This window comes from Mastomys coucha, unplaced genomic scaffold, assembly GCF_008632895.1.
Source record: "Mastomys coucha isolate ucsf_1 unplaced genomic scaffold, UCSF_Mcou_1 pScaffold18, whole genome shotgun sequence".
Classification (NCBI taxonomy): Eukaryota; Metazoa; Chordata; class Mammalia; order Rodentia; family Muridae; genus Mastomys; species Mastomys coucha.
In genome coordinates, this window is record NW_022196900.1 from 93,807,239 (window position 1) to 93,817,670 (window position 10,432).

The following is a 10,432-nucleotide window of genomic DNA, read 5'->3' on the forward strand; positions in this document are numbered from 1 at the left end:
ATTAATTAGTAGGGGTGTTTTGCCTGTGTGTATGTCTGCACCATGTGTGCCTGGTGCCTATAGAGGCCAGAAAAAGTTGTTCAACCTCCTGAAACTCCAGTTACACTGAGTAAGGCAGAAACTGTCTTCGAAGGCCTTCAGTAACTTACTGACTATACACAGTGCACTATATACAATGCTAGAGTGGTCAACACATATCACCTTTACTGGCTTTAAACAAAAGTTTTTTGTTTTGTTTTGTTTTGTTTGGCAAATGCCAAAGCTGTTTAAAACAGTAGCAAATACAGGAGACAAAAAAGTCTAGAAAGGACAAATCTCTAGTTAGATGAAATATCAGGTAAAGGCTGCCAATTCAAAGAAAACTAAGGGTTGAAAACATGGCTCAGTTGGTAGTGTGTGTGCCTAGTACACAAAGCTAGGGTTCAATCTCGAACACTACAGAAAAACCAGCATGGTTGCAAAACCTAAAACCCTGAGCTCAGAAGGTGGGGGCAGAAAACTTACAAGTTCAAATTCATCCTTGGCTACACAGTGAACTTGAGGTCAACCTGGGCCACATAAGACCCTATGTCTCAACTTTAAAAAGGGAGGAAGGAAGAGAGAGAGGGAGGGAGGAAAGGCGGCCATACTGGAGCCTAGGAGATGGCTCAGTGGGTAAAGACATGCTACCAAGTCTTACCCACCTCTTTTTCTCCAAACCCTTACCTCCAACCAACACACTCCCATGGACATTTTAGGACAGATTTATCTCAGTCTTTTTTCAGTCACGGCTCTACCATCAACACTTGGAACTGTGACTGTCACTCAAAGAGTACTGAAGTTCCTAAATTAAGACAGTGAGAGTGGTTTAGATATTCATCAAGTCAAAACTTGTTCTTTGGACTCAAAACTCTTTTTAATATATTCCTCTAGCTTCCTGATCTATTGCTATCTACATAAAGAATCAAAAAGAAATTGGATGCAGCAGCAAAACCACCCCCCAGATAAATCAAAGTATATAGCCTGTGCTCATCCCTACATCATAGTGTTGCCCAAAACAAAGGCTGATGGGAATGTTGAAGGTAATAAAGCTAAGGTATAAAAAGTGAAGAACAAAAGCTAGAAAATACATGGAATTGTCTACAAGGCCTCTACCAAAAGGGGAGAGGGCATCTCTTTGTGGCAGAACAGCAAAAAACACCAAAATCATGAAGAGGCCAAACAGACCAAGCACAGAAAACTGAAGGTGCTGGAAATGGAAAGTGTGTGCATTTTTTTGGTTACTGTGTACTTCTAGTGACTTATAATGCCTTATCAAACTGTATAAAAATACAGAACTTTCTTTTACATTTTTGTTAAAATATGTTGACAGCACACAGAACACTTCATTGTTTTGGATGGAAGAATGCCTCACTAACAGAATGTTTCCTAACCCTTACTGATATGGGAGGAAAGCATTGTTCCCTGCTGGTTCTCAGGAGGAGGGATTCCCTGATGTTGGCACAATTCTAACCTCAGCACAAATGCATTGATGTGGAAAATCCAAATTCATTTCTATCTTCCTCCCTTTCCACCATCAACACATATTTTTTTAAAGATTCATTGATTATTATATATAAGTACACTGTAGCTGTCTTCAGACACAGCAGAAGAGGGCATCAGATCCCATTACAGATGGTTGTGAGCCACCATGTGGTTGACAGGATTTGAACTCAGGACCTTCAGAAGAGCAGCGGTGCTCTTAACTGCTGAGCCATCTCTCCAGCCCCATCAACACTTATTTAGCTCTCTTTTCTTTTCTTAGTTTCCTGTGTGTGGTATGTACATATGTAGATATGCATGTTTCATGTGTATGCAGACATCTGAGGTTGATACCTGAAAATCCTCCTTTATCACTCCTCTTCCACCTTTAATGCACTAAGGCAAAATCTCAGTCAAACACAAAGCTCACTAGTATGCTAGTCTGGCAAACAGCTTGCTCTGGAGAGCACTTCTTACTTCTCTCTCAAGCTGTATTACAGATGGGAAACCATGACCACTGACATTCCTCACACTTCATTTACACACTGAGCTATCTTCCCAATCCCTAAATCCCTTTTAAACCAAAGGTTAGAACCTGATCCCCTAAAATTGTTTTTGTATTTATTTTTATTTTGTGTGTATGCCACTGTTTTGCCTACACCATGAGTATGCAGCACTCAGAGGATTTGCAAAAGAGAGCACTGGAGCCCCTGGAACTAGAGTTACAGGTGGTTGTAAGTTGGCATGTGGAGGCGAGGAATCTAACCTGGGTCCTCTAGAAGTACAGCCAGGGCTCTTAACCACTGAGCTATCTCTCCAACCTCCTAAAATTAGTTCTGATAGTGTGTCAGACAATCTAAGCTTTGCAGTGACACTGTAATCATGATCTTCAAAAGGTGGGTGTGGGTGTGGGTGGGGGGGTGGGGAGGTGATAAATGCACACGTATGTGTAGGTGCTCTAGGAGCTGTAGCTAAAGGTAGTTTTGAGCCATGCAAGTGCTGGTAACCAAATTCTGATACTGCGAAAAAAAAAAAAATCAGCCAGTGCTTAAACCATTAAGTCAGCTCTCTCTAGCACCACAGTAGTTTCTTCTGTGGACCTTCAAACTGATAATTCTGCCATTTTCATTTCATTTCCTCAAAGTAAAGGTCAACTTGTGAAAATTAAACAATATGCTAATATGAAATGCCAACCCTCATCGTAAACATGACTGTTCAGAGCATCAAATGACACTTCACTGTATTATATAGTGGCTTTAACTGTCCAAAAGGGAATCTGAAAGTTTTTATACACTGTTAAAGATTATCTGCCTAAGTATCTTAAACAACAAGCAGTTTTGTTGGACAAATATTAACTGGTATTGTTCTAACAAGAGAAAAACTCTCTTCCTAATCCTAGTCTATAGCTTTAAAGTTAAATAAGTGTACAGCCACTCTGCTATCACTCTCAGAGGATACAAGTACAATCATCCTTGATATCTGGGGAGATTGGTTCAAGGATCCTTACAAACCAAACTCTGAGGACACTCGGGTGCCTTTAAAAATGGCAGTATAGGCCGGGCGGTTGTGGCGCACGCTTTTAATCCCAGCACTTGGGAGGCAGAGGCAGGTGGATTTCTGAGTTCGAGGCCAGCCTGGTCAACAGAGTGCGTTCCAGGACAGCTAGGACTAAGCAGAGAAACCCTGTCTCGAAAAAAAAAAAAAAAAAAAACAAAACAAGCAAACAAACAAAAACAATGGCAGTATAGGCCAGGGAGATGGCTCAGAAGGCGTTGCCTCAAAAGCTAGACCAGCCTAGTTCAATAACCAGGCACATTTGGGCAAGAAAACAGCTAATTCCCTAACTTGTTTTCTGACCTCTACATATGCACACAAGCACATACACAATGAATAAACGTAGTCTATTGTTGTTTAGGAAACCAGGTTTCTTTCACTATGCAGCTCTGGGTGACCTATAACTCTCTATGGAGACCAGGCTGGCCTCAAACTCAAGAGACTTGCCTTTGCTTCTCAAATGCTGGGATCAAGGCTTGCACCACCATGATCAACAGATACATTTTTTTTAACTTATTTACTTATATTTTTATTCATTCATTCATTCATTTACGTATGTGAGTGCTCTACTGGCACATATGCCTTCATGACAGAAGAAGGCATCAGATCCCATTACAGATGGTTGTGAGCCACCATGTGGTTTCTGGGAATTAACTCACAATCTCTGGAAGAGCAGCCAGTGCTTTTAACTGCTGAGCCATCTCTCAAGCCCCTAAATTTTTTTTTTAATGGGCTATGTGCTAGGGATGCAGCTTAGTTGACAGAGTGCTTGCCCAACATTTATGAAGCCCTGATCTCCAATACCCACATAAACCTAGCATAGTAGTACATGCCTCTAATCCTAGTATTTGGGAGGTGGAAGCAGAAAAAAACAGAAATTCAAAATCATATGCAACTTCATAATGATTTCAAGGCCTGCTTGGAATTCAGAAGACCTTGTCCCAAAGAAATAAGAAAAGTACTAAGTGTATAGGTCAGAGGATAATAGTTTCTACTATGCAAACCCAATAATCTGAGTTCAACTGCCAGAACCTATATTGATGGCATAAGAAAGAACTGATAAAGTTGTCCTCTTAACTCCACATAAACTGTGACAGGAATGTACCCAAGAACACACACAAAAAAAAATTTAATTTTAAATCACACACATACACACACACCCCACAAACTCTGATTTTTAAGTCATGTTTACAGTTTTGTGTTCGGCCACATTAATAACTATTCTGGGCCACATCTGTAGCCCCTATAAGTATTTGGTTCTGTGAGAGTGGGAAACAAAAAAATGTAAAGGAGATAATAATCTCCACTTGGAATTCTTTTTAGGATTCATGAGGTTAGTCTGTAGGAGGGAAGGTTATAAAAAAAACATTTACCTGTGAAATAAACACAGCTTCTAAAGGTCAAAGGGTAGGGCCTCGGAGATAGAGCAAGCACCTACACAGCTCTGCCTGCAGGTAAGTAGTCTCAAAAACATGTCATATACATTAACTGATACAATCTTCCACACTGCGGGCAGGTGTGGTTACTAGCCTCGTTTTTTGTTTCTATTTTTATTTGAGACAGGTCTCATGTAGCTCAGACTGCTATCTAACTCCTATGACCAAGACTTATGATGACCTTAAACTCATTTCCCTGCCTCCTCCTCCTTCTAAGTGCTGGGATTATAGCTGTGAGTTACCTGCCAGGCTTGCTAGCCTCATTTTTCAAAGGACAAACTGAAGTCACAAGACATGACCTAAAATTGCATGTGGCTAATAAATGACAGATCAAGGATTTCAACTCAGGCAGTCTGGCTCCAGAATCTATGCTTCTAACCACTCTAAGCAGCAGCAGCAGCTCAAGAACACACATCAGCAGAATTTAAGCAACAAATGGAAATGAAGAGCCTCAAGAAAATGATGTGTAAGATGGAGAAAGTGTTAAAGAAAAATAATGAGCAACACAGCCAAGTCATAAGTTCTCGTTCTGTGACAGTGTACGAACACTTCAACATTAACAACTAATGCTAGGTATCAAGTTGTAGAAGAAAATGATCATGCTGGGCAGATGGTCCCTCTGTTAAGATCATTTGCTACTCTTGCAGAAGATCCAGGTTAGTTCCCGGCATGCACAACCAGCAGTTATTCTAGTACCAGGGGATCCTACCACGTCTTCTGACCTTTGTGGGCACCAGGCGCACACAGCACACATACATACTCACATGCAAACAAAATACTCATTCATACAAAATAAATCAAGACACACACTAATTCTAAGCTGGGCTTGGTAGCTCAAGTCTGTAACCCTAGCTACTGAAAGAAAGTGAGATAAAAGTAAGGAAAGTTCAAGGCTAACCTTGGTAACTTAGGAAGATTCTAATTTTAAAAATTAAAAACTGATTTTTTTTTTTTTGAGACATGGTCTCAAGTAATTCAGACTAGCTTAGAACTGCATGTCGCCATGGGTGGCCTTTAAAGTCTTCTAGATCCTTCTGTACTTTCCAAGTGTTAAAATTATAGGGATGTGCTGCCTCAACCTGCTTAATTATTCTCAAAACTGCAAGGAAGGACACCATGTAGGTGACAAAACATTTAGTTTCTTCATATGGAATGAACAGTCTGTGACCAACGTCCCAGGGTGACTAGTGAAGAGGAAGGAACTCTTAACACCCTAAACTAACACCAGCAGTGACAAAGTAGAATAGCACTAACAAAAACGGCTTCAGTAAAAATACTTTGGATAGAAGAGATGAGCAACTAAAAGTAGAAACTCACAAGGGGCAAAAACATCACATGGCCAGGAAACTTGACACAGCAGGGTGGGAAGAAGGGGGCAGGAGTAAGCTACTATTTGCAAACACATAAATACAGGAAGATGAGGAAACAGAGGTTAAGTCTGCTTTGTTTAGGAGAATAAAAGAATAATGACCAGATGACTTTCTAATTGATGGCAAACTTTCCAGATAGTGCAGCTGTAGAAAACACTACACTAAGCAGATGGATAAGGTCAAGCAAGAAGGGCTTTGCAAGTTTCAGTGAGTAGAGATTTGGATACAGTTGACAAGGCATGTAAGTAAACAAATCTTAGGAAACAAACAGGAATCCCTATAGGATGCGCAGTAAATGCACATCCCTCAGACATTATTACCAAATTTACTCATTCAACAAACATTTATTAAAGCCCACCATATGTATGGCAGTATCCTACCTAGGTGCCAGGGATACAGAATAACCATACCAAGTCAAGCTCTGACTTCCCACAACTTAAGTTCAATCAGGGGAAACTGGCAGCAAACATTTTGCAAAGACTGAAAAGGCAGTGTCACAGAAATAAAGAATAGCCCTTTTACACTGAAGAATATAGAGAGCTGTTTATGGGAGAAAAATACACCCAATATGAATTGTTCCCTTTCATAAGAGATCTTGTAATTAAATGCCCCTTATCTTCTAAAAATTAAAATAAAATAAAACTAAAAGGGAACCCCTTAAATTACAGCCCTATGCATCAAAGTTTGACCTGTGCTCCCAAGCCCCATCAATGCTCCTCCAGAAAAAAGTACATTAGACAATATATATATACATATATATATACACATATCAGCAGTATACATATCATAAAAATAACTAGAAATGTGAGGCAGCATTAATTAGACTCTGTGGGTCACAAAAAAGAACAAGAGTTGGGAGATAGGGATGAGTATGGTCAAAATATAAAATACTTTGCATACATGTATGAAAATCTGAAATAGAACAGTCTGTAAAATATTTCAAGTACAAAAATATTCCTAAGAAAACAAATCTTTTGTAAAGATTTGTAAACTTTGTAAACTTAAGGATTTATCTTCATGGGCATACATGGATTACTGGAGCAGGGAATGTGTTTACTAAGCAAAGGTATTGTCTCAATATGAAAACATCTGGAATTTAAATAGAAGAGTTTAACAGAATATAAGGCACTTTGGGGTCTTGAACAAATTGTTTTAAAAAAAAAAAAAAACTCCTTAGCCAGGCAGTGGTGGTGTATGCCTTTAATCCCAGCACTTGGGAGGCAGAGGCAGGTGGATTTCTGAGTTTGAGTCCAGTCTGGTCTACAGAGTGAGTTCCAGGAGAGCTAAGGCTGCACAGAGAAACCCTGTCTTGAAAAAACAAAAAACAAAAAACAAAAAACAAAAAAAAGATTCCTCGTAAATACTCAGTTACCAATCTCTTATATCAAATTCAAACTAATTGTGCTTTAAACTTTTATTATTATCATGTGCATTTATGTGAACACATGCACACTGGCAAGAGTGTGATGATCAGAAGACAGCTTTTGTTTTTGTTTTTTCCAAGCACTTCAATACTGGGATTAAAGGCTGGGACCACTAGGGCCCAACGGAGAACAACTTTTGAGAAGATTCTCTCCTTCTACCTTGGGTTCTGGGGGACCCAACTAAGGTAGTCAGGCCTGTCTGACAAGTATTATTATCCACTATACCATCTCACCAGTCCAGACTAGTTAATTAAAAAAAAAAAAAAACAAATTGGTACACATATAAACTTTTAAAATACAGGCTAAAAAAACCCACGAGTACTAGATAAGTACTCCAATTTTATATTCCTAGATCTCACATTAACTCCACAACTACAAACTACAGAAAGCCAATTTGAATCCACCACCTCAACAAACAACACTGCTTTCTATACAAATGAGCAATAATGGGAAAAGTCTTATTCAAACATGAGCCTCCCTTACAGGGATGCACTACACACTGGATATCATTTGCTTTGCACTGTTAATATTCTGCAACACTAGTGTATACTATAATCAAAGGACACACAATTCTAGTGATCTAAAAATATTACTTAAGTTTTTAGGGTTAAAAATTAAAATCAAAGGGGGTAATTCAAATAGCTCGTGCCTGTAATCCCAGCTCTTGAGAGTCAGATGCTAGAAGAAAGGTCCCTCTAAGTTCAAGGTTAACCGGGGCTACATATGAAGACCCTGTCTCAAGATAAAAAAATCCAAAAGCCGTTTTTAATGGTAAAACTAAAGCATGCAACTTTAAAGTTGCAATCCTAACAAAGACAAATCAGGTATATACCTAAATTCTCTTTTCAGCTCACTCTTCAAACCATGCACTGAATTTGTGTTCTTTACATCAGGTAAGTCACAATTAGTCAGTGTGGCAAAGAATTGCTCCTGCAATTCACCCAAGTACAGTCAAAGGGTCCTTTAAAGTTCATACCTACACAAGGGACTGCAGACAGTGTATTATTCCCTGACCAAAATAACTTAAACCTGAGATTTTGAACCTTCCGTATTTTAGGTGCATCTCAGGCAGCCTGAAGACAGGCAACAGGACAACAACAACAAAAAAGAACCGCCACCTTACTCTGAACCAATGTGCTGAGTGGAATGACCCACTAAGGCCGCAAGATGCTGTCTTAATCTGGGGAGCCCTGACCTGTAGGAGTTAAAAAACTCTCACCCACTATGCTGCGATGACGTAATCTCCCACCCTGAATTTCTCCGGGAGTTAAAGGGGTGGAAAGAGGGATCTAAAGAATAATAATACCCAACCAAGAAAATTTCCTGCTAGTAATGAGGAACTGAGCAAGTGGCCAGGCGGGGTTTCGGGAGGTGCTTTAGGCAGGTACCGGAAGGCAGAGAGGCCGGCTCCGCCACCAGAGCCCCGGGAGCCGCGGGGCAGGAGAGGACACGGCGCGGGGCTGGAGACCGCCGAGGGGCGCAGGCGCAGAGCCGCCCGGTCCGTCACCTCGGCCCCGGCCCGGCCCAGCGGCCGCAGTTCCGCTCCCCTCCCCCGCCAGCCGCAGCGCGTCCGTGGCGGGGCCAGGGAAGCAGGAAGTCGAGGCCCACCACGGAGAGGCAGCCCCCGGCCTCCGACCGGAGTCCTGACCACGCGTCCCCAACCCCGCGCCCAGGGGCCTCTGGAGCCCGCGGGCGGCCGGAGGGGGAGGGGAACGGGTGGGATGGGTGTGCCCGGTCCTCTCGCCGCCGCTGACAGCTCGGCCGGGCTGTGCCCTCAGCCGCCGCCATCCCCGGCCGGGCCTCGCCGCCATTCCGGCCCCAAGCCTCGCCGCGACCCCGCCTCGTCCCCCGCAGAACCCTGGCCGGCGGGCGCACGCGAACCCGGCAAGCGCTCCCTCGCGGCCCGCCGCCCGCCAGCACCGGGATGCCCCCGCCCGCCAGCGTCCTCGAGAGCCGAGGGAGCACGGGAGGCACGCGAAGGGGACCGGGCGGCGCAGGAGACGCTCCCGCAGGGAGGCTACCCGGGCCCCGCACTCACCTCAGCTTCTCCGCCGGGGCGTTGGCAGCACTGCGCGGGGCCTCCTCGTCTGCCGGACAGGGGCACGCGCCTGACGTCAGCACGCAGGGGACGCATGGTTGGGTGCCCGCGGAAGTGGGCGGTCCAAAGAGAAAGAAGGAGCTGAGGCGGCCCGGGCTCCGCCCCTTGCCGCGCGCGCACGCGCACGCGCGGGCTGCGTCCCTTGCACGCTCAGGTTGCCTCTGTGCGCCTTTTCGCGTTGGTTTTTATCCGTAATAGAACTGTGAACAGCAACGTGCACAGTGTTGCAGCTAAAGTTTGTTTTGAGTCTTGCAACTGCGTGAAGAGAAATGTAACTATGTTTTACTTGTTTTTGTTGTTTATTTTATTGAGAAAAGGTGTCATTGTGTAGCCCTTGCAATCCTAGAATGGTTATGTAGACGAGGCTGTCCCAGAACACACAGCGATCCTACTGCCTCTGCTTCCTGAGTTCTGATATTTCAAGAAATGTATCAGCCGGGTAGTGTGTAGTGGCGCACGCCTTTAATCCCAGCACTTAGGAGGCAGAGGCAGCGGGACTTCTGAGTTCGAGGCCAGCCTGGTCTACAGAGTTCCAGGACAGCCAGGGCTACACAGAAAAACCCTGACTCGGAAAAAGAAAGAAAGGAAGGAAGGAAGGAAGGAAGGAAGGAAGGAAGGAAGGAAGGAAGGAAGGAAGGAAGGAAGGAAAGAAAGAAAGAGATCCTGGAACTCAGTGATTTCCTTGCTGCTGCTGCTTCCTGAGTGCGGGGGATTAAAGGTGTGCATCACTGTACCCAGGCTACCTTTTTTTGTTTGTTTGTTTTGTTTTTTGTTTTTTGTAAATAACTTGAGTTAGGGTCTCCTTTAGCCCAGCCTAGCTTTGAACACAGCTAGGTAACAGAGGTTGATCCTGAACTGCTGATCTTCTTGCCTCTACCTCCGAAATGCTGAGGATGTGGGCGTGCATCTCCGCACCCTGCCACTTTGCTTCTCTGAGAGAGGAAGTGACTTGCTGTGCACAGCTTTATCTGTCTGTTTTGGAGTAGGCGTTGAAAATCACTCTCGGTTTTGTTTAGAACTAAAGGCTTTCGCCCTGCATTTATTCTCCCG

General features: G+C 43.3%; 1 protein-coding gene across 2 annotated transcripts in view; it reads right to left on the reverse strand.

Moving 5' to 3' along the window:
* The window catches only part of Cdc42 (cell division cycle 42), a 39,772-nt gene extending 30,335 nt beyond the window's left edge, over window positions 1-9,437 (reverse strand). For both annotated transcript variants that reach the window (XM_031379121.1, XM_031379122.1), the window contains exon 1: window positions 9,323-9,437. The gene's annotated coding sequence lies outside the window, so the exon portion shown is untranslated. The remainder of the gene's footprint in view (window positions 1-9,322) is intronic.
* Between the last annotated feature and the right edge of the window lie 995 nt (window positions 9,438-10,432).